This window comes from Ambystoma mexicanum, chromosome 2q (genome assembly GCF_040938575.1).
Source record: "Ambystoma mexicanum isolate Mex_15411 chromosome 2q, UKY_AmexF1_1, whole genome shotgun sequence".
Taxonomy (NCBI): domain Eukaryota; kingdom Metazoa; phylum Chordata; class Amphibia; order Caudata; family Ambystomatidae; genus Ambystoma; species Ambystoma mexicanum.
Window position 1 is genome coordinate 1,332,079,914 of NC_090924.1, and position 25,126 is coordinate 1,332,105,039.

The following is a 25,126-nucleotide window of genomic DNA, read 5'->3' on the forward strand; positions in this document are numbered from 1 at the left end:
TGTGACACTTGGGGTGTCTGTAAATTCACAGGAAGAACCTAAGATCGGTTTGCAGCCAATGCTGGCATCAGCAGAGAATCTGGTCTGGGAGATGAGTGTTGTATAGTGTGGTGAAGGGGGCAGTAACAGGTGTCAGGCTGCAGTGTGTATGAGTTGCAGGTAAGCAGTGGAAAGAGTGGCAGGGGCTGGAGTCCTGTGATGATGGAATTCATCAGAATAAAGAGTGTTGGCTAGTCTCTGTCCGTGATTTTGTTCTTACAATGATTCTTGAGGGAGTTGGTACTTTGGGTGTGTTTCCGTTTCCCTGTTTCTGGCCGATGAGCACTCATGAAAAGGTTGTGGTTGAGGGAGTTGTCTTGAGAAATCTTAATGTTTTTAGGCTTAATGTAGGCTTGGGGCAGGATCCATTTCTTCACACCCAGGAATATTTGTGGGATGGTTTTTATTTTGGAGCCACATATCATGCATTTGTTTTTTTCTGGGTTGAACTTTAGTTGGTCGGTTGTCACCCATGCATATATCTATGAGAGGTAGCTGCAGAGGTAGCTCGTTGTTTTTGAGATGAGGCTCTTGCAAATATTTAAAAAGAATTGAGACTTCTCTGCATAGATGTAGACTATGATGTCTGACTTGCTGATGACATTGGAGTGTGATGCCAGGTAGATATTGAAGAGTAACAATGAGAGGCAGGACCCTGGAGGTACCACATAGAAGATATTGTGAGTTATGGTTTGAAGGGGGCCTATGAGTGGTTCTAGGGGAACAAAGTCAACAGGCATAGCACTGTTTTCTAAAGTCTATTGTCCATGAGTTTGTTTAGGGGGATTTTGTGACTGATTGTGTCAAAAGCTGCTGAGCTATACACTGAAATGAGTGCACTTGCTGTTTCTGCATCAGTGTTGCTCTTCAGTGTGTCCCAGGGAGTTCCTATCATAGGTACGAATACATGGTGTAATATGTGCATGATCCTGTACGAGATTGGGTGGTGTTGTGGTCAATGCTGCTCACTGTGCACTATTTCAGAAATGTGCAATGAATAGGGCATTACTGGCTGACAGGGGATATTGGGCCCAAATGTGCAAGGGTCTTGGGCCCTTATCAGTCTGTAATGCCCCCTCTGACTTAGGATGCCTATATCAGTTTTCAATGGAATGTACCATGAAATGTATCTCACACACACACAGACTTCACTTAATAAAACTACAAACTAAGATGGCTGCCATGCACATAGAAATGGTGCCTCATTTCTATGTCCAGGGTCTTAGCTCTTGGTAAAGGGAGTGGGCCACATAGAGTGACATGGAGATTAGGAAAATGGGATAAAATTGGGTGGGGTATTGAGGCGTTGAGTAGGTAAGGGGAGAGTATGTGTGGAGGCAGGTTGGCATTGTGGGCCAGTGCTGGGGTTTTGCACAGAGAATCCTCACCAAACTGTGCAAAAAAGTATATGGACCCCTCAAATTGATTCTTCAAAGTTTGGTGAGGTTTCATCCAGGGTGGCAAAATTATAGGGGGAGGGTCCAAAATGTGGGGTTATTCTCATAGATGCAATGGAAAACAATCTGCTCAAGTCTACAGCTGAAACCGCTGGACGGATTTTCAATAAATTTGCTGCAGGAGTGGCAGATTGGTCCCGAAAGCATGCCTTTTTACATTTGGTGTAAATAAGTACTTAAGTTTATTTAAAAACTGCCAAAAAGTAGGTCCTATGATATTTGTGATATCTGGAGTCGGTCCTTGCCCCCCTTCCCTCTTCAGTCAGCGGACAGGATTCCGATTGGTCCAGGGGCCGTTGTGATGTCCGCGGACTTTGGACCCACTCCCTGATTGGATAGTGAAAAGCATGGGGTGCACCATACTTTTTGGAAATGGTTGCCATGTTGGATCCACGGACAGCCACCATTGTCCGTGGATAGTGCGATATAAAGATATTAAAAAACACAACATTGCACTTGTCAAACTAATGAAACAATCTCTGTGTAGGTGAGATGTGATAAGGATTGAATAGGATATGTCCAGAAAAAGCCAAACATCTGGTGTTTTTTGTTCTCCAATGTCTGTGAACATCTCAGATTTTCAGAGACATTGCTGTGATGTTTGCACACATCACAAATTGTTCAACGACATCCATACATAAGTGTGCATTTCAGAGTGGGTGAATAGCAGGTATTACATGGTTTATAATTTTGCCACTGTGCAACGAAACAACATGAAATTCTACAATAACAACAACCAAACCTTGAATGTTTCTGCAAATGTTGGTGCAGTTTCATCAAGAGGGGGTAATTTAGAGGGGGCTCCCAAAATGTTTGCATGACTTATAACTTTGGTGCCATTTGACAAATCTACACACACGTTTCCAAAATATTATGGACCCAACTTTGAATGTTTGTGCAAAGTATGACAGGATTTTGTCAAAAGGCACACAATTGTAGAGGGGCTGCAACATTTTCAAAATCGGAATAGGTTTGAATGAGAAATAATAAATCTGCTGAAGGATACAGACCAAGTGCTGGACAGATTTGCAGCAAACTTATGCGAGGAGCATTGGCAAAGACCGGAAAGCATGCGTTTGCGTATCTGCCCTGTGTTTTATTTTTTGAAAAGTGCCAAAATGTATGTACAAAGAATTGTGATATAACTGCCCCAGACACTCTGGCCACTGCCCATGGCCACCAGGGCCCAGTTATGGGGTTAAAGTGGGCATGTCCAATAGTGATTGGCTATGTGGTTAAAGTGGACAAAATATTGATATAACTTTGGTGCCTGAGGTATGCCCAGTAAATCTGGTCACTGGCCATGTCCAGTAGGGATAGGGACTGGGGTTAACGTGTGCATGGCCACCAGGCTATGTGGTAACATTTCTGAAATGATGATAGGTTTGAATGGGAAAATAAAATCTGCTTGCGGCTATGGCCTGAAGTCCTGGACAGGTTTGCAGCAAATGTGTGCGGGGAGTATCAGCAAGAACCTGAAAGATGCTTTTGCAGATTTGTCCTGTGTTTTATTTTTTCAAAAGTGTCAAACTGTAGGTACACAAAATAGTTCTATAACTTTGGTGCCTGGGCAGTGAGCGTGGTCCCCAGCAAGGACAAATGCCCATGTCCCTTGGATTGTGGACACTGGACATGGCCGCAAGCCATGAACACTGGCAATTGGTCATGTTATGGGGCTATAGTTGACACTGGACCGGGATGCGGGTTATGTGAAGTGGGTGTGGTTTGGTGTGGTCGGGGCCATGGTTGAGTTGTCTATGTTTTGCATACCCAGCATGCACTGCTGCATGCACTGCTAAAAATGACACACATCAATATGCGCTGCAAATAATATGTTTTTAAAGGAGGTTTATAGGCCTTTAATATATGTTGAAAGAGGAATGTGTAATAACTATACAGTGCTGTAACATCATGAAACATTTTCACTTATGAAAACCCTTGTAATTCAGCGAAAAAACATTGTTAAAGGGACATTATAATTGTACTAATAAAAACCTTTGAAATTTACTGGAACATTTTTTGATGAAGGGATGCTATGGTTGCAAGGCACAACCAAACAACCAACGAAATTCACCAGTTATGGTAAGCCATGCAACCATAACTCACGCCACTGTCATGCATTGCTAAGACCTACATCCAGGACATCAAAGATGACATCAGTAATGGCATCATCAATGACACCACTGTCATGTCCAAAGCTTATGGCTAGTGGGACTGGAAGAAAGCTATTGGGGCAACATATTGGGGGAACGTGGACATGGCCGAAGGTCTGGACCACTGGTTATGGGCAAAGGCCATGGCTAATGAGCAACAAAGAAAGGTAGTGTTTTAAAAGATACAGGTGGCATGGCAGAAGGCTGTGCTTACTGTCAAGGGTCGAAGGCCCCAGCTAGTGGGCCCGAAAGCCATGTAGAGTAGACACGGCTGAAAGCTGTGGCCACGTAAGGAGATCCAAAGGAACATATTGGCGGAACAAGTACAGTGGACATGGCCAAAGCCACCTAGTGAGTCCAAACAAAACATATCGGGGGTACTTGTACAGTGGACACATGCAGAATCTGTGGCTACTGGCCATGGCCGAAGGCCACAGCTAGTGGCCCATAAAAAAAACGATGGTATAACAAAACCCTTGAAATTCCCTGAAAATACATAGGCTAGGTTGCAGTTAAGTTGTGCAGATTCAACAAACCCTTTGAAATTCAGTGGATATGGGAAGTCATGAGTGGCTAACGCAGCACATTCCTGTTGCCAAGCCCATGAGCACATGCATATTATAGGAGAAGGGGATTCTCAATGACATACAAAATGGTATTAAGGGGACATGACCTTATTGGGGACATCAACAGGAGCGCGATGAGTAAAGCTGGTCATGGCTTCCCACATCTGTTGAATTTCACGGGTTTTGCGTTAAATCTGCACAATTTAACTACACCTTAACTAAGGTTTTTCAGTGAATATCTACATACATATTCGTACTCTGTCCACTGCCACTTCCTGGTCTCCTCCTTGCATATGCACTATTTCCAGAAGGGCTGCCACTCGTTGAAGGAGACCTGTCGAGGAAATGTTTCCGACCAAAGTGGCCAGAATGGTGCAAAAAACTTTTTGTTCAATGCCGTTTTGCAGCAGGGCAATGTTTTCCCGTGTGCTAATAACTTTCCATGTTAGCACCGGGGCAAACTTTGCCCCGGTGAAAACATGTTTTGAAAGAACAGGATTTCTGTCATACTCGGACAATGTTGCTCTGGTGCTTATGTCCTGCAAAATTGCACCTGTGCGTGGTTTCTAGAATCTGGCCCCAGGTATGGACGTGCTGCAGGTATAAAAACATTCAACATATTTCATTTTTTTGAAATAGTGTTTTTCACTTTTAAATATTAGCCACATATCGAAACATGCCAGCATCCTCTGGCTACCTTATTCACAGAGGCTCTGCAATTTAATTAGGCATGTGGGACATGTATGTTCTGCCGGCATAAATGGGCAACATATTACTTTATTCTGTAAATTGTAATGTCATGGATATATTTTCCAATTCTGGAAATAGTGGAAACTATTTTTTTGGGTGAGGGTGCACATAAAATTAAAATAAATGGACTATTAGTAAAGTAAATGGAACCTTCATGTGAATAATTGATAGCAATTAGATGTTCATGGAAACTTGCTGAAGAGCAAAACTCAGATTCACTTGCACTTCATGGTTTCCATTTTCTGGCAAATGTCAGTGCTGCAGCAAAACAACATTAAGGCCTGAAATGAGCGGATTTTTTAAATACCAAAACATACTTTTGCAGAGATAATTTACTGTACAAGATCTGAACATATTTGTTTTTAGCTTGCAACATTTCGCCAATTGCTTGAATTTGACAAAAATGTAGTGTCCAATTTCGCACATTTCTAGTTTCAATAATTAAACATTATATAGGCGGCTCTGTGTCATTTCATCGCAGGATGAAATTTTGTGGGGTTTTTCTCTGTGGATATTTTAATGAAAAAAGCTCATCAAATTTGCATTTTTTTTATTTTTGGGGGTTCGCCCCAAGCCCCTATCCCTTTTAATGTTTTATCTATTCCCGAACACCCACACTCCATATATATATTATTCTAACCCCCCTAAAAAATGCAATGAGTTTTTTTCATTAAAATATCCGCATTGAAAAGCCCCGCGCAATGTCATTCCGTGATGAAAGGACGTCCGTCGTACCATATAGGCGGGTGCTCACTGCTAGTTTACCCAAGCTCATGATTCTGAGCCGCCTAACCTGGATTAGTTAAGGATGTGTTAGGCACGCAGACTATACAATGTGCATAGAGATCACAGCAGAAAAATATCAGATACAATGTCAAAGTTCAGGAAAAGAAATAGGTTTTGTTGTCTGTCAATTTCTGGTTCCTCTCCATAATTAACGATGTGTGCTACTGTAATTTGCAGAATATCTCCTTCGGCCTAAAATCAATACTCTGTCTTGAGAGTGAATTTTCGAAATAACGAGTTTGGTCTACAAGAGTCTTGTGAGCTTAACATCTGTCCAACTACAATATCCTCTAGGTTGGAGCATTTCCTGCTAAATGGCTATGCTCCAGAAACTGTACTTCAGGGTTTTTGGTACACAAGACTAGAAAGACCATTAGTTTACAGAATTATGTCTAGGCCAGCGGTGAGAAAGCTATGATGCTCCATATGTTTGGGCTACAGCTGCAATCAGCACTAACCAGCACAGTGGATGGTGAGAAATCATGGGAGCTGCAGCCCATAACATCTGGAGGGTCACACTTGGCCATCAGTATTCTAGAGCAGACTAGAATCTACTTTAGCTTCAGATATACCTGACAGTTCTCCTACTGTGCACACGAAAATAGCTGGCAGTATAGGAAAGACAAGATGTCTGAACTTTTTGTTTACCCTCTCATCTTTAATTGTTTTCCCCGCCTTAATCAAGTCCGTTGATGCTTTTGTGAGTGCCTTCCAAGACCCTCCAAATAGACTTTAGCAAAAATAGACTTGAAACTGCAAATCCTACCAAACAATTGCCTTGGAGTTGAACATCACCTTTATCTTAGAACCAAATAACATGGAGCCACTTATTTGTTTTTTTAAAGTATTTTATTTGTACAAATATACATAAGCAGCATTTTCACTAAACGTTGACATTTCTGTGAGAAATATATTGTTTACAATTGGCCGGGGTCAAGTAATCATACAAACCTGTTCATTGGCGGCTACAAAAACAGAAGGAAATGGGTAATAACCTCAATATAATATGTGTAAAACCTAACATCGGTGGATAACGTGGTATCTGGGCAATTAGTCAGTTGGGGTGGTGATCCAACATCTCGAGTGACCCCTTCTCACAGATGGTAACTATGGTGACAGGTGGCCAAACACCGCCTGTCTTGTGCATGAGCATGGTCCGTGAAAGGCAGATGTGAAACCATCCACCCAGAAGCACCCCATTGCACATTCGTATTTCACATCAGCCTTGATCTTGGGACTAGGGCTCCACATAGGAGGCTGCGGTGCTAGAATTGAACCCCCGCCATGGCACAGAGACTTGACCACTCCCCTTATCCTTTCTGTCACCCAGGCTGACGTGGGATAAACATGCTGACATCAACTCTAGCTTGAGTACAAGAAGGGAGAAAGGGGGGTGTAGTCTTAGTCTTCCAGATATAGATGTATGCATGTGAGAGTTTGTGTGTGTGTACACACATGAGTCTGTCCAGTACATGTACACATATGTGTGTGTGGGTGAGTGGTGAATGTGTGAGCATATACGTGATTATGGCGATGTTGGGAAAGAGCGGGACAAGAGGTCAGTGCCACATGGAGCAACAAACATCATGAACATTTTTTTGCAGTGGTTTATGCTGTGGAAACACACCTCTTGGCATTAATGGGAGCCATGCTGTCTGACAGAGTGTTGGCATTTCTGGATTATTACATTGTCAGGCCGAGGTCTGCTTCGGGCACATACAGGTTGAAAGTGGGGCAATGATGGCATATGTTGTTGAGCCAGACCTGGTGACATACATGGGCGCAGAGCTGATACAAATGTGTTTTACAGCAGAAATGTTGACATTTTTGGTTAGCCATGCTTCATGGCTTTCCTGGCCACAGCCAGCATGAAAAGGAGTAACTCTGGCATGCATTAGTGATTAGCCTCATGATTTACTTTGGGCACAACCAGCTTGTAAGTGGGGCAACACCACCATATGTTGTTGGGAAAGTGTTAATGACTTCTCTTGGCATAAGGAGTATGGAAATATGTATGGAATTGGCAATATTGACATATATTGTTAAGATAGGCCTCATGACTCGTTTTGGGTGTACACATGACCATGTTTTCTGAGAATTATATTTGTGCTGTAGAGGTCAGCATTTGGTGAATTCATTTGAATATTTTACAGGTACGAACACATCCCCACGCCACCCCAAGTTGGTACAGACTCACTCACTGTTCTTGCACATTGAGGCCAGTTTTGGAAAATCATTTGCATCCCAACATTTAAAAAAAATCATCAGCCTCCACAGATATATTGTTTGCACAGGCTTTTTGCATCTCCTTGGAACAACCAGCACTAAACAAAGGCAGTGGTGGCATATTACGTTGACAGAACAGATTGATAAAGATGAACCATTGGCATATATTGCTGAGACCCATCTGATACTTTCTGTTGGCACATGCAGCATGAAACTGTAATTTACTTTGGCAATACTATAGTGTATTGGTTACCATGCATTACTGATACCGTATTCAATGTCGCAATGAAAGGTGGGTGAAGGATGTCGTTGAGAGAAAGGGTATTGAGAATAGGGTGGTTAAAGACACCATTGGTATAGCAACCGTTTGTATTGTCTTCTTACCTGTAACATGCCATCTGTCACTTTGAGCGGGAAGGATGTCATGTGACTAGCTGCATAAGGACACAGGAAGGTACACAGAATGATCATCCCAGCCCTTATGTATTTCCAGTGTTGTCCATGAAAAGACTGAATAAAGCATTGGCATGGGAAGGTCATTAGGATTGTGGAGCTGTACATACAAAATAAAACGTTCTCTAGAGTAACGCGCATGCAACAGGTTCTATCATGTCATCCTACACAACCAGGAATTCACACTGCTTCCGTCAAGGCTTCTCGGTAACCATACACACTCGTAACAATTAGTTCCTAAATTCCATTAATTAATTTGGTTTTTTAATTATGAGAGCATCCTTTGACATAATTTAGTTGTCTAAAGGAACTTTAAAGCATGTTTTAATTGTACTAGCCAATCAGAAGGCTTGAAATGCGGGTGCTAACTACAGTAGAAGCCCACATTCAAACGTTTGCTTTATCTATTCACCAACTCAGTGCACCTGTAACTGCTTTCCTTGACCTTTCTTTGTCAGTTTGTTCCACCATTCTATGTATTACTTTTCTTTTTATTCTGTATTATTTCCTACTCCACCAATCGTTCATGTATTATAAGCTCCAGGATTAGCAGTGTGCTAGTGTTGTTCCTGTGATGGTGGACTGCACAATTAGAAGGCCAGATAAAGATGGTATGGCTTGGTTAGGTAGATGTAAGATGTACTTATATCAAAGTAAAATCCTCAGTGTTGCTTTTCTCTACACAAATGGTTTTCCATGGCGCTAGGTTTGATATATGTTTTCCGTCTCACTTCATTATCACCTGTACCCCCTGCTCTTGGGGAAGAAAGGACGGATAAGGACCATATTGGTGACCCAATAGACAGATATGTCTGTGGGGCATCAGCTGCGAGTACTTTTTGTTCAGTGGGCTGGACTTGGGGGATGGAGGGCAGGCATTAAGGAGTACCGGGCAAGGCCAGGCAAGTATAATACACCAGTGGCTTTTGTTGCGGTTTAGGTCATTACAAGGAATGAGAGAAGATTTGGAGAAGACAGTCATGTAGGAGTCTCCTGCACCATGTGTTGGACTTAAGTCAATGGGATGAGCTGAGTTCTGGAGTTCCAGGGACCAAGCTTTGTCTGTTGACAGGAATGAGAGTGGACCTCAGCAATCACAGTGGCAACAGAGGATGGCATAAGAACCTTTACATAACATACCATAACGTATTCATCCGACATGCCATATAGACAATGCGCTGAAAGAAATGATCATTTGGACAAACTGGATCAAAGCCATTGAACTGGGCTGTAGCATTGTAGTTTCTCGAGAAATACGTTAAGTCTAGTAGGGGCCCATCCATAATGGGTGATGGGGCACCTCGCCATGCTTTGGGGGCCTGGGGCAGTGATTTCCTGCCATTCCGCCCTGCCCGCCAAGAGCCAGGACCTCGGGAGAGTCTTTGGGTGACACCCCCACCACTAGCTGGGTGCTGACTGAAGGGTGCACGGTGGAGGACTTTCAGAAAAACTACTGCACGAGTGGGAGTTCGGAGGTGTGGCAAAGAGCAGGTAAGCAAATAATCATTGAAAAACCTCTGTGTATGTATACATGTAAGTATAGGTGCGTGCATGTGAGGGAACGTTTGTGCTTCTGAATCTGAGCGTGAGTGAACGTATGCAAGCAAGAATCTGTGTGCCTATTTGTGATGTGAAAACAAGGAAATAATATGAGGCAGGGTAACCAAAAAGGAAACACACCAAACACAGGTTACAAAGGAACATACAAAGTACTTTATTTTATACTGAATCCAGTTACAAAAGAACAGAACAAAATTCAGATAGCTATCGACCCTCAGTACAACACAGCAAACTCCGGCGTGGTTCGGTGTGCTCAGTGAGTGCAAATATTCATTGAAACAGTCAGGCTTTTATACATTTCTCCAGCCTGTTGTCCAGCCTTTCTTCAGGTTAACCATTCCATAAATAAGTTACTGCTCTAGGGTCCCTTGCCAGGTCAAATCTAGTTCATCTTAGGTTTATACATTAACAAGAATAAATGGTAATAATGTATGCTCTAGGCCTAACATTACAATGCAGGACTTAGTTTATACAATGTAGTTATGCAGGTGTTCTCATTCAATTATAGATCAGTTTCGGTGATACAGGTAATCCATTGCACACAGGTCAGCAGAAGAACAAGGTCTCAGCTCATGACCCTAACAAGTGGCCTGCAGGCAAGTTATACATTAGCTGTACAGAGGTCATGACAATCGAGTTCTGTTCTGAATAACATAGGCTACCATTTTAGCTCACATGGTGACTTTATAGAGCAAGAAAACCTAAAATGGCGGCTTGACCCAAAATGACAGTTTACATGGTTTCTAAGGTCAGGACCTTGCAATGCGAGTTTATTCACATGTAGTTTATAAGCAGCTTGTTAGCAGCTTGGCGTAGGCCAATATAAATATATTCATAGCAATAGGAGGCACGACATAATTTCTAGTTTGACAGTGAGGGCAGTGTGCATATGCCTATAGGTGTATGTGTAGAGAGCATTCAGGCTTGTGGGAGCTCGCTGGTGAATGCACAAGTGATTAAGTGCTTAAGTTAAGCAATGCAGGTGAATGGTGGGTACACAATTGAATTAATGCTGGTAAACTATGCATTTCCTAGTGAATGCATGCTAGGGTGGTGGATGCTTGATGAGTTGGACTGGTTTGGCAGCACAATTCAGAATACCCATATGACCCATATTGGCACAGCCAGCATGGAGATGTTTACTTGCAATGCCTTTCCTAGCAATAGGCAGAAAGCAAACCTGAATATGTTGTGAATGTGGGTGCACTGCCACATAAGGGTGCAGCCGGTATGAAGATGTTTACTTGCAATGGCATTACTCTCAATAGGGGCAAACTATGTGTTCCCATTATGGGAACACTGGTACACATTGGTGCAGCCAGCATGGATATGTGTACTAACTAGTTTCTGGACAGAGAAATTATAAAAACGTGTTGGTTAATACTACTGTGTGCTTTGTGTGATGTAGCAGCTATCGGATTCCATCGCAAATCCCTTCTCGTACCTCAGAATTACTGAAAGATGCCCAGCGCACCGCTCAGGCTTGATTTCCTTCAGAATCCAGGTGAATTGTAGCTCGGCAACAGAAATAACCCAGTTCTAATCTGTAGCATACAATCATCCAATTTTGAGACCTAAATAACATGCCTGTTTGACAGCATTCTGGAGGAGCTTTGATGAATATTTATTTTTTTAATTACCTTAATTATATTCGTCTTCCATAGTTTGTAGCGACTTTTCTATTTGAATATCGCCTCGATGAACCCTCGATGACAGGTTAATATTCCCTGATAGTTATTTCATTAAATAAGAAGAGATGGGCATTTTCCATTGGTGAGAAAGGAGTAACCATTAGGTGTATTTTAGTATTCATCAGAATACTTAAGTATTCGGCTGAAGCTGAAAACGTTATAAACAAACTTGGAAACATTGTACAACCTCTTTACAAAAGCATAAAAGACCTTTTAAAAATAAATGTGACTCTGCAAGTTGAGTTTACTTAATTTGTATATTCATACAATTTTCATTAGCACAAACTGTGCAATTAACACATAAAGCTGGAACTTAAACTATCGGCAACAAACTACTATTTAAATTCCTAAAAACAAACTCCTTGTCTTATTTTTGTCTGTGTATCAGACTAGACTTTTTAGTGTTTTATATAAAAGTGTGGTGGACGCAGACTGGACATTTTGGGAAAGATCTGTTAATAAATAAAGAAGTTATTAAGAAGAAATGCCGTTTCGGCCTAGTCCACCTTCATTTTCCTATAAACAAAAAAAAACAGTTTTTGCTGGAGCGCACAGCGAAAACTGCTGGATGGAATTGAACCAGGTATGAAAAACCTTGAGCATGAAGTCTTGACTCGATTTCTGGGAGGTGCGTGGGGGTCTGGGGTTATTGCATCCGGTAGTTATTTAAATATTTGACGGAAAAGCAGGCGCCACGTACTCAAAAGTATAGGGATATCTCCCATGGTGCATTGCAGCAGAAAGGCTTCTCAGAAAAGACAAAGCCTCCATTTCTTTTGTCTGATGGGACAGATATTCTCGAATATTCGGGGTAATATTCAAGGTTATACGAAAATGAAAAGTTAATGAAAATAAATGCCATTTGGATGAGGAAAAATGATCGAAATGGCATCAGGATAGAGGTGGGGTGGGGGATAGAGGACACCAAGTGGTACCATATGGCTCTGGCCAGTGAGCACCAAGGCTGTGTCTAGTGGGCCTGAAAGACATGTACACTGCGGGTCTAAAAGAAACATATTGGGGGATCATGTACAGTGGACATGGCCAAAGGTCATGGCTATTGGCTCAGTAGTTTTGTAAAATATACTGTGGGCATGGCCAGGGCCGTAGGCCTTGGCTAGTGGAACCGAAATACATGTAGATTGGCCACGGCCTTCGGCTGTGGCCACCTAGTGGGTGCAATAGAAACATATAAGGGGAACATGTACAGTGGCCATGGCCTTCAGCCTGGCACTGACCAAGGTCGACCGCCGTGGCTAGTGGCCTATAAAATGGCTTTTAGAAGATGTACTTTCTCCTGCCACTTATCTTCTCCTCACTCCAGTTTCATATATTTTTGGTGGTGTTTGCTTGCCTCACGTACAATCCTCATTCCTTGTAGGAATGACAATGTGTGTATCTTGTCTGTGACCTCCTACATTTCTTCAAATTTTGTAAGTGTTGCAATCCGCACGCCTCTCCTCGGAGTCACCCCAGTGCCGCTCCACCCTCAGGAGCCTCTGCACACTCCTTTCTCTGGAGCAACTACACCCTCAGGAGCCACCCACCCTCCACTCTCCAGAGCCGCTCCACCCTTAGGAGCCTCTGCACACTGCTTTCTCTGGAGCAACTCCACCCTCAGGAGCCACCCACCCTCCACTCGCAAGAGCCTCTAGAGACTCCACTCTCAGTAGCAGATCCACACTCAGGCGTTACCCACACTGTCCCTATTGAAGACGTCGCCTAAAAGGCCTAAGTAGAGGGATGGCTCCTCCCTCTCCCCCAAGATCCCTACACAGTAACTGAAGTCGGGTGCCTTCGAACCTCCAACTCACACAATGCCATCTGCACAGCCCCACAGCATACATCGGATTAGGAGCGGGAGCCGACTGGCCACTGGATCGGTGGCCGCGGCTCTCCACACTACACTGTGCCAATATGTGCTGGCAGATGGTGTCTAGTGGGAAATCCAGCTCATTACATAACTTCAAAATGGCAGCCATGCCGCTGCTAAGAAGCTGACAAGGAATTGCGTGTCTTTAGTTATAGCTGAGCTGCAACTTACAGTGTCAATCTCTTTGCACGACACTTGGCAGCGAAGAGCTCCACTTGATAACAGTCATTAGTCAAGGGAGTTAAGAGAAAACCAGCGTTTGTGTTTCACGCTCTGCCCTTAGGCGTCCAGGCTCAAGGGATGATTTGTATCATTTCTTTGTACGTAGGTACAAGGGGCTATTACGCGCTGGCTTCGGGCGCCATGGTGTCCTTGACACCGCCATTTTCTCCCTGCTCGCTGCAGATATGCAAATGGACTGAAAGCTCCATTAGGTTGTTCGAGGCTAAGGAAAACCATCTGTCAGTGTCTGAGGCTCTGTAATATCCCAGCCTATCCTCAGGAGGGGCCCTGTCCTTGAGATAGAGGCTGCTTCCACCTTAATGTAATGGCATGGCTGCCAGGGAGCTAAGAGCTGTCGAATGGCCCGGTCCTGCGTGGGATAGCTTTGTTGCGTGCAGAAGAACCAGCATATTTGAGAAGATTTCAGTAATGATTCAGTCAGGCCAGGATATAGTGTTTGTGAAGCCATCCCGCAGTGGGGGGGGCCGTGCAGCACTGGCACTGCAGGTGCACCCGCAGCCCAATGTCCTGGGGTAGCCACACCCCCAATCCACCGCCACACGTCCTGGGGAAGCCCCACTCCCCTCGTGCTGGCATTCTGACATTAGAAAGAAACAATGTATTTCTAAAGTCAGAGTGCATGACTCATGAGCAGCAGTTGAGGTGCAAGATGGAGACACTCCGGCTCCACCTTGCATATCAGGAACCTGGAAGCTCTCCCGACTTGCTGGTTCCAATCTGTATGGCGCGTGGAAGCCAGAGGCCTGGAGTGGAGTAATGAGTCCCTCAGAGCTGGTCAGATTCAGGAAAATGTAAGGAGTGTGCATGCATGCCTGCAAGGGTATGGCATGTTTAAGTATGTTGGTATGCATATATGTATGCATGCGTGCATGCAAGGGTGTGTCTGTGTAAGTGCGTGTATGAATGAGAGTTCATTGTGAGTGTGTGTGTTATTGAGAATGCTCTGGATGCGCATGTGGAGAATGCAGTGTGAATGTTCTGGATGCGCATGTGGAGAATGCAGTGTGAATGTTGTGGGTGCGCATGTGGAGAATGCAGTGTGAATGTTCTGGATGCACATGTGGAGAATGCAGTGTGAATGTTCTGGATGCGCATGTGGAGAATGCAGTGTGAATGTTGTGGGTGCGCATGTGGAGAATGCAGTGTGAATGTTCTGGATGCACATGTGGAGAATGCAGAGTGAATGTTCTGGATGCGCATGTGGAGAATGCAGTGTGAATGTTCTGGATGCGCATGTGGAGAATGCAGTGTGAATGTTCTGGATGCACATGTGGAGAATGCAGTGTGAATGTTCTGGATGCACATGTGGAGAATGCAGTGTGAATGTTCTGGATGCGCATGTGGAGAATGCAGTGTGAATGTTCTGGATGCACATGTGGAGAATGCAGTGTGAATGTTCTGGATGCGCATGTGGAGAATGCAATGTGAATATTGTGGGTGCACAAGTTTATGATTGCTCGAGATACTATATGCTTGAATGAGTAGCGGATGAATGGATATGAATGTGCATGTGTGAGGCTGGGACTCAGGCAGAGGAGGCATTGGAGCATAGACATTTGTCATTTTTGGTCTAAGCCATCTTGATAAGTGTCATTACATTACATTGAGGAAGTGCTGGGTGGTAGAGTTAAAGCACAGTTAGGCAGACAGCCTAGACATTTGCCTTCTGCGGCGTGCCATTTTTTATGGCATTAAGAGCAAGGTCAATATTGTGTGTGTTCTTACATCAGGTTGGAGGGCGGATATACGTGCATCCAGCAAGGAGCATTTTTCTTATTGTAGCATTGCCTTTTTAAATGGTGTTAAGGTAAATTCCAACTTAATGTCGGTTCTTACATGGCAGGGAGAAGCATTTGTGCAGTCAGCAAGAAAATGGGCCTCAATACACGGTAGGCGGTGAGCCATGGTGCTATTAGCGCCATGGCTCATGCCGGTAAAATACCGGCACCGCCTTGGCGGAAAGGGGATTTACCGCCCCATTCCAAGGTTGGAGGGGCGGTAAATCCCCTTTCCGCCATTGCCCTTCCCCATTCCCATTTCTGCCCCATAGGGCTCTATGGAAATGGGGAAGGCGCTAATTACACCACCGCAATTTTGCGGTGCCGTAATTAGCTCCGAGGTCCCTTAGCGGGTTGGATTTTAACGCCTGCAAGAAGCAGGCGTTAAATCCTCCAACCCGCAAAGGGACCTCGTAGTACGGCGGTAAGGGTTAACGGTCACCGTTGCCATTAACGGTGACCGTTAACCCTTACCGCCGTCCGTGTAATGAGGCCCAATGCCTCCTTATTGTGCCATTAAATGTTTTACTGACATTAGGGGCAGAGCCAACATGAGTGTTCTGACATGGTGTCTGAAGAGTATTTGTTCACTCAACGGGGCAATGGTGTTTTTTTTATTGTAGGATGTCTTTTTTGTACTGGTAATATGGGCAAAGTCAACATGCGTGTCATTTCATGGGGAGGGACATTTTTGCATCCAGCAAGGAAAAGTTTTCTTACTGTAGTATTGCATTTTTTACCTGCTTCGGTGCAAAGTCAACATGCAAAGTGTTCTTACATGGTGGTTTGGTGCGCATATGTGCAGCCAACAGGGAGATTGTTTTTACCGGCATTAAGGGAAACCTCAACATAAGTAATATTACATGGGGCTGAGGGATATTTGTAAAGCAAGGAAGAAGATGTTTCCTTACCGTGGCATTGCATTTTGTCGGGGTTAAGGGCAACGGCATCATGAAATATGTTGCTACATGGTGGTGGGGGAAAACATTTGTACAGCGAGCAATGACATGTTTTCTTTCCATGGCATGAGAGTTTTACTGGACTTAAGGGGATTACTGTGTAGAATATTACTGGCCATGCATAGAGATGGCTGGTACATTTGAGTGCCAGCGGAGCTCACAACCCTCTTATTTCTACGCTAAGTGAAATATTTAAGGTTCCATTAAGACACATACTTACATCTTTAGTGTAGTGCAGTGCATATAGTGTCCCTGCAGCAGCATTCTCATCCTACGCACAGCACATGCGCAATGGTACAGGCTAGTCGGAGTGTGGCTCAGTCCGTGCTTTGTTGACAAGCTTCGGCCAGAGGGTCCCTGCAGCTCAGCTCATATGGGGCGGGGGTCACATTTTGTATGCCACTGCCACTAGCACTCCATGTAATAGAACTCTGTGCATCAATCCAGTGGCGGGATTCAAACTTTTGTCTTGCAGGTTACTCTCCCATATCTCAGCAGTAAGCACTTAGATCACTGAGCTATAAAATCTAATTAACACAATAGAGGGGCCAAATCATGAAAATCAATTATCCCCTTTTGTGTTTGCAAAACACATGCAAGTGGAGAAAAATGCACTGATTCCCAGAAGTGAACCTGCATTCTCACACTGCTGTGCACGTGCAGATTCACTACTCTCTAGCAGTGCGCCCATAGAATGCGGGCAGAGGCCTGTTGGGCCAGTGGCTACTGAAGCTGAAAGCCCATCTCAATCTCAGGTTAACAGTGGGGGCTTTATTCTGCAATACTTTCATCTGCATTGCAGTGGTCTGTGTGCTCATACTTCTGCCCCTGTTGTCCTTTTTTGGTAAGCAGACAGAGTGAAATACCTCATGCTTCCAGGGGTCTTTTAAAACAACTGCCAGCGTGTTCCTGCCCCAAAATAGAAACACTCATGCTTGGTATGAGTTTTCTTGTGTCTGTGCATTTTATACATTTCCACATGCTAAAGGGATGTGGACATGTAAGAATGTATATTTCAGTGACAGGCCCTCTTAAGGTCTGTCACAGAAAATGCACTCAATGTTCCTACTTTGCGAGGGGGTTGACCCTAAGGCCCCTACCCAAATGGGGTAAGTAAAGCAATTCATAGATAGTGTTGCTAAATAATTAAACAATTGGGTATGCATGAAATAACTCTGTGTGGGTCCTTTGCACCTCCAGCTATCCCCTTTACACACTTGAATTCTACAATTCTACACTGCTTTCTGTGAATCAAGGGCTTGCAAGTCCAGAAGTGTGGGCGCAGAGGAGTGAGGGGGGCAGTTGGACCTCACCTATCTCGCCCCATCTTCTTCATGCAGCTGCATATCCTTTCAGCTATAACCCCTTTATCTGACAGTAGTGCCTTGTTGCATGTTCCAGTGATTCTGATTGGCTGGAAACCAACCCTCACTTGATGAGAATGAATATCCAACTTTCAAATTCTTCTCATGATCCCTCTGGGTTCTCCTCCGACTCGCGACTTCTGCCACGCTGCTCCTCCATGTCTAACCTGCCTCGTTGGCTCATCATGTTTCTCAACTCGCCCTCTTTCATAGTTCTGCTCTTCCTCCACCCCTCCTACTCCTCTTCATCTCATCATGCGAGTCACCTGCCTCTCTCCTTTTGCCGGATTTCCTGCTGCAGTGCCACTGAAGTCTTTCCTTCATTTCTATGGCTGCTCTGGTCAGCCATTTTGCATTCCTCCTCTTGCACAGTGACTGCTCTTCTCTCACAATATGTACCCTGGAACCCCACTTCTGTATGCTGCTGGTTGCAGGGTATAATAGCTAGTACTCCTTCGACAGTGGCATTGCCACCCTGTAAGAGCGCCGGGAGACACGAAGGCCTTGCTTTCTCTTGGGGCCTGTAACTTGAGCTCTGGGTCATTATCCTGTAGTAAAGACACCCACTCTTCAGTGTTATTGCATAATTAACAGAAGCACACCACTGCGCCCTGCCACCTTTCCAGTGCTTTAAGTGGGATAGGAAATCGAAAGGGGTCGCTCGCGTGCCGTGATGCACTTTTTGAGGGTGGGGCCTAAACAAGTTCTGCTGTACCCTCGAATGCCGAGCCTTTAATGTAGGTGGGGACCTACGAAAAAAAGAGTGACTGAACAGACAAAATCAAGTTTTCATACATGCTATGAAAGGGAGTAAATTCTACTTTAACATATATATTAAATATAATACATGTGCCAAAAATATTGACCAAACTAAATGTATTACTATCTGAAATAGAACTTCAAATCAAAATAAGTTACTGCCCAATGCAATCTCATAGATCATTTGACCGAAATCTGTGATTCTTATGTACCAATCAACATCACTGTAATGACAATGCTTTAATATGTGTTGCAATGATCAGACATGTTTGAAAACAATCCGATTCAAAATCTATTTAACTAATGTTGTTATTATAACTATGATTGATAGTGACATCTACTGGTGACCAGCAGTATTGCCAATCAGATTTGTAGTCACGTTACTTCAAGGAAGAGAACTGGCCAGGAAAGTCAGTTCTGAGATCTTTGCAGAGCCCCAGCACACATGCAATACTTGGAGACTGCTGGGGCTGAGCCTTGGCTAGCTCTGGCCCACTTAAAGCCCCACACTTTCCTCCCTCGCCCTCTGCTAACCTCATCTCTCTCCCTCGATGTGCCCTGACCCTATCAGCTTAAAATTAAAAATGTCTGTTGTCAACACAGAATTGTTTAATCCGATAGTCTTTCAATGAAATCATACAATGTAACTGTTAGGAGTTGACACTATGCATTCAGTTAATAAGACCGATACAGCATCAGGATGGCAGGCTGGTACTGAGTGACTCAGTGAGTTCAGAGGCTCTCTGGGAGTTGAACAAAAACATACAGCCTCTTGTTGCCATACTGGAGATGGCACTGGTGAGGTAGTTGCGGTAGGAGGCGACTGCGGTTGAGCTTTTTCCCTGAGCCTGAGTTTGATATGGCTGACTCTTCGTTAGTCCTAGCGCCTTGAGGCAGCAGCATCCATTTGGGAATTTTCCATATGTCGAAACAGCTTGGGTCATATTTCACAAACTTTGCACCAGTGCAATTGCATTAGGACACGGGTAGTCGTTGCCCTAGTGCAGCAAACACATTTCACTGCTTGATGCCACCAGGGCAAGTGAGTAGAATCCCCCCTGCTTTATCTTTTGCATCACGCCACCGGCCCTCAATAAGGCATGCATTATTTTCCGACAGGTTTGCGGTTGGGGAAAAGTGCCCTGTCAGGAAATCATTTCAGACGAAAATTGACATTCCCATTTTTACATAAAACTAGTGTCATATTCACCAGATAATGCAATACCACATGCCTCGTTATGAGTTAGGTGTTTCCAGGCAATATTTTGAAATACCACCTGGTTTACTGCTCTGCCTGATTTATCCAGAAGAAAAAAACAACGATTGGGTTTAAGTGCAAGTATTAATGCCACAAAAAATGGGTTAAATGTGGTGGTAATGGTGTTCTTGGTATTGGTATAGCATGCAGTAACACCACCAATCCCCAATGAAGTCCTACGGAACTTCAGAATGGCGAGTATCAACCACTCCGAATCAAGCGCTGTCTTTTTGTTATTGCCTTCAGCAGAGGTAATTTGGTAGTAGTAGTACTTTGATACCGCTTTTCTGGCAGTGTTAGCACTGGTAATACCACCAAACTCGTAATGAAGCCTGTTGCTTTTAATGGTGAAACAGGCTGTGGGAGAAAGAAACAAAGAGGAAATCTACCAGATGCATGAAACGATAACCAAGGAACAGACAGGAAATGTGCAAATGTGCAAATGTGCATACACGTGGCAAAGAGATAAAAGATTGCATCAGGAGGGGCGAAAGGATGGGAGTGGAGTGATGATGGAACCACCTGCAAAGGATAAAAAAGAAAGTTGATCCCTCCCCTGGTTGATATTTTGGGCCTGATTCGTGGAATATTTGCCTGGTTCGAAGTGAATTTGCACTGCTGAAAAGTGACTTTGCCCTGTCGACACAAACCCTGATTCATGGAACTGTGCAAAGTGTATTTTTGTTGTGCAAAGTCCGGGCAAAATCATTTTGTACTGCAAAAATATACTTTTCACAGTTCCATGGATCAGTGTTTATGTTGGCAGTGCAAAGTCACTTTTCAGCAGTGCAATATCACTTTGAAGCGTGCAGCAAATTCTATGAATCGGGCCCTAACTGTATTGAATTAAAGAAGTATTTGCATTATGCTAAGACTGCAAACATAGGGGCGACGGTTTAGTGGGAGGGCCCTGACACTGGTTACCCATTTCAACTGCAAAGGTTGAAAGCCCTGGGAGCCATCCCTGCATCTCCGAGGAGCGTGAATGGAAGGCGTAAAAGCCTTGAGTGTGTTTTTATTGCCTTCTATTTGTGCTATGGCTCATTTCAATCATTTGTATGGTGGAGAGGTGGGACAGAAGGCAACTTGCGTTTCAGCCGCTTCCTTACTCTCCGCCATACACATGCTCCAGCATTTGCGCCGGCATGGATTTGCATACGAGCGCCATGCTGGAGATCCCTGTGAAGTCTGCCTGCTTTATGCAGCAGCATAAAGCAGGCAGACCCCATAGGGATCCATTCTACACGCTGACTGCCATGTTTGCATGGCACACAGCGTGTACAATTGGAACTAAACCCTCCCCGACATGAAGGTTTAATTTTAATTGGGAACACTTCTTATCATGAGCGCATGGTAAGCAGTGTTCACAATTGAATTTAAACAGCATGGGAAGCAGCGCTCACAATGAAAAGTAAGCGCTGCCTGGCATGCGACCATGCCAGGCAGCCTTTACCCACTTTGCACGGCGTGTTCAGGGCGAAAGGCGTGTACGCTGCCTTTTGCCCTGCTCCTTTGCACTTCTCTGGGCAAATGATGAAAATGTGACAGCAGGGAGCCGCTGTCAAATTATATTTTTATAACATGAGCTCCAGAATGTTTTCCATTTTTGACTTTGATGGGAAACCTGACTTGTTCCGCCCCGCAGTGCGATCCACCAGCCCCCTACTTATGTTTACTCCGGCGCCACGTCCCTGTGTCCTGACTGAGGGCGTAATATGATTTCATGTTGACAAATGAAATACGCAGCTCGGTAATGAGTTCAGATCTGACTCACTCCGCACGCAGATGGCCGGACTTCTGGAGCCAAGAACTGGAGCCCTGACATTTGGAAGGGACTCTGAATTATGCAGAGCGAGAGCCCGTGCTTACGCCGAAGCCTAAATATTTACGGGCTGGAAAGTAAATCTGAAGTAGGCGTTCATGTTAGACCGAGCGTAGCCCGGCGCTGTAAACGTTCCTGCCGTGCAGTAAGTGGCGTTCTGCGGAAGTGGCGGCCCGCCGTGTCTCCGCGTTGAAGGACTGGCGCACTTGGTACAGTGATTTCTGTGTAACCATTTCTGGAGTGCGGTTAAGCCGGGCGTGGGGGTCTTTCTGTTTGGGTGTGGTTTTAGCAGTGGCTGGTAGACAGATTCATTGCAGCAAAGATGGATGCCAACTCATTCTATCAGAACTAGTGGGCAGTGGTGGAAATGGAAAAAATGTCGTGGGGGATCCCACAACACAAGGGCTAAGGTGGGGGAGGAGATGAAGGGGGGAGGGGCGGCGTGCCCGAGGGGCGTGGTCTAGAGGGGGCAGGGCTCGTAGTGTGCATCCAGCAATGCTGGAATACTTTAAAAAAAACCGCCGTGACGGCAGAATTGCCTTTTACTGCCGGCTTTACCACTGGTGTGTAATGCACGATGCTCGCTACATGTACACGCATTATACACCAGTGCCAAAGCCGCGGTATCAGATGTACATGTAGCGAGCATTGTGCATTACACACCACTGGGAAAGCTGACGGTAAAAGGCAAAGCTGCAGTATCGGGCGTTTTTTTTTTTCAAGTATTGAAGCGCCATTCATGGTTTTGGGCGGCTGAATCTGACCCGAGATCCGGCTCCATTTCTGGTGTTGGATCTCGGATCCGCCGAGAGCTGGCCCAATGACCAGCACTGCTAGTGGGTCATAATGCTTGATGTTCAGTTCTGTTGTGGGCAGTGTTAGAAGTGTATCAAACAAGTAGTGGGGCTGTGACCCTCGCAGGGGATAGAGAGGCAGAAAGGGAGCAATGTGCAGTTTACCGGCACCGTTGTTACCCGACCGACATACTCATAATGAGGCCCAGTGTCCTTTACAAGTTGGGTGATGTAGGAAGTACTTGAATGTTGTTTTGCAACCAACCTCACCATTTCTCGCCATGATAATCATATACTTCCGTAAAAGGACCCTAGGCACCAAAGCTAACCAGGACATCCTGCCACGAAATGGAGTCCATGGCCACACAGCACCAACAAAAAATTAATGCGCGTTTAGATGCTGCGTTATAACCAAAGTTGTGATGGCTTGAAAAAAATAAATGGGGTGGAGGGAAACCTTGAGCACAAGAAAACGTGTTGTTATTCTTCCAGACTGGCTGAAAAAACCACTGCAACAATCAAATCATGTCCCTTTGGTTTACAGTCCGCTGATTATAGAGATCTCACTTATATGGGATCTAGTCTTTCTCAATTCTCTGCATATGCGGTCATTAACTGACTGTGTCATTGGGCCTTAACACTTGTAACACCCTTTGCACTCTCCTTTGTGTGCAATAAGAATCGCACATAACTTTTGCCTTTGCATATATAATTCTAAAGCTATCAAGCGTTGGTCCTACTTTTATGTTAGTTGCCCTCTCCCAGTTTTTTACTTTTTAAATCTGGTCACCCTACCTTTAATCAATGCCTGAATTCAACTGTTTACTTCTTTTTGCTTTCCATTTTGTGATGCTTCTTTTTGTGTAACTTGTATCAATCACTCTTTCTATTAATGCCCTGCTTATTTCATTGGAATGTAAAACGTGCCATTTATTGCTTGTGTTCTCATACTGTACTTTGTATGGGGCAAAAAAACAAAACAACAACATTGTAAACAAAGGCGAACTGGGAAATGAGCTTGACAGACAGGTCAAACGGTCCCTATGAAGCAGGTGGATTTGACATGTGCAAGGAGTGTGGCTGTGGGACGCATCTTTTTTTTAAAAAATGTTTAATTTCTTTTTTTTTATTGTATTTCACTTCGCAGAACTTTTCACAAATAAGACAATACAGATACAAAATAAAGATAAAATTCAAACAGGAAAAAAGAAAATTAGAATTTCACTTTCAGCATTTGATAAAACAGGAAATATATACAAAAGGGACAAGGTAAAATATGGTTAAAAAAAAGAGAAACTGCAATATATTCCTATCAACCCAAATATACAGACAATAGAATGAATCTCAACAATAAAAGTACTATAAAGGGTTAAACAAATATATGAAAAGGGAAGAAGAAGAAGCTAACACATATGCAGCAAGATAATTGCTTATAAATCAACCAAGAGCTTCACCTCTTCTTCAAATTTTCTTAAGCGTGCATTTGCTACTTTCCATCTTCGCCCACTGACCTTTGAGCACCAGGACCCCAACCGGCCCATAAAGCTGGGGTTGCCCAATAGCACTTTAAGATGAGTAGCAGCACCGTGAGATGGATGAGGAAGCAGATTAATACTCTAGCATCAAATCAATAATGACAACTCAGTGGTTTGGCAAAGGGAGTCTGTTTAATGATAAGTACAAAAAATGGCGAGTTAATGAACATCAGCTGTTGCTTGATCTTCCTTCTCGCTTCAACAACTCCAACAAACTTCATAGAAAACACATCTTTTATACTAAAAACTCATCATCACTGACGTGTAACGCTTAAAATGTTGCATGCAATTCTATTGGTTATAGGAAGGTAACTTTACTATAGGTACTATATCTGTATATGGTAAAGGAGTGAGGGGATTGCATAAACAGTGTCAGGTGGGGCATCTAAGGCCTTCCTTCAGAGTAGCTATTGTGGACGTCACTAAAAGTACAACGTCTTATTGGTTCTACAACGTATACGAACCTAGATTACTTGGTCCATTATGATTGGGTTGGCACCTACCCCCCTCATACTTTTCCACTGGCATGGCAGCATGCAGAATTGTCGGCCGGGTGCAGGGTGCTCGCTCGCTCTCCCAGCCTTCCCCCAACCATTGCCATCATCAATCACTTCCCCAATGGCCATGTGTCAATTATTTCTTGTTGGTTGGCTTCGAGACTCCATCTCTGTCTCGAAGAGTTCAAATATCTGTGCCTGGCACGAGGCCGCGCGTAGGTGTGAAAGCCCCAACTCTTCTTGCTTGGCAGGTCACATGATTCAGACACCATGAAATCATCTAATTTTCCATGCAATTTGTGTCTTTGATTTAGCTTTCTGCCCACCACCTGCCTTCTGCTGCTTATCTTGACTTCTTTGAACAGGATACTCCGCTCTTTGCTTCATAAAACGTATCTACGGTTCCTTTATGTCAGCCGATACAAATACAAGTTAAAGACCCTCTAAATCATCCACAAAGCTTTCTGGGGCGGGTCCTGCACTACATCAAATTCTCTCTTCCGAAATACCTTCCTTCTAGAGCCCTTTGCTCAGATACCCCCAACCAGGGGTGTTGCTAGGTC

The 25,126-nt window shown here is 44.2% G+C and overlaps 1 protein-coding gene across 6 annotated transcripts in view; it reads left to right on the forward strand.

Annotated features, from left to right (window-relative positions):
• RBMS3 (RNA binding motif single stranded interacting protein 3) overlaps positions 1-25,126 on the forward strand; it is a 2,259,106-nt gene that overhangs the window by 499,149 nt on the left and 1,734,831 nt on the right. The window contains exon 1 of one of the 6 annotated variants that reach the window (XM_069648797.1): positions 21,716-21,946. The exons of the other annotated variants lie outside the window; for them this stretch is intronic. The gene's annotated coding sequence lies outside the window, so the exon portion shown is untranslated. Of the gene's footprint in view, positions 1-21,715; positions 21,947-25,126 lie in introns of those variants that run through there. 6 annotated transcript variants of the gene reach the window in all.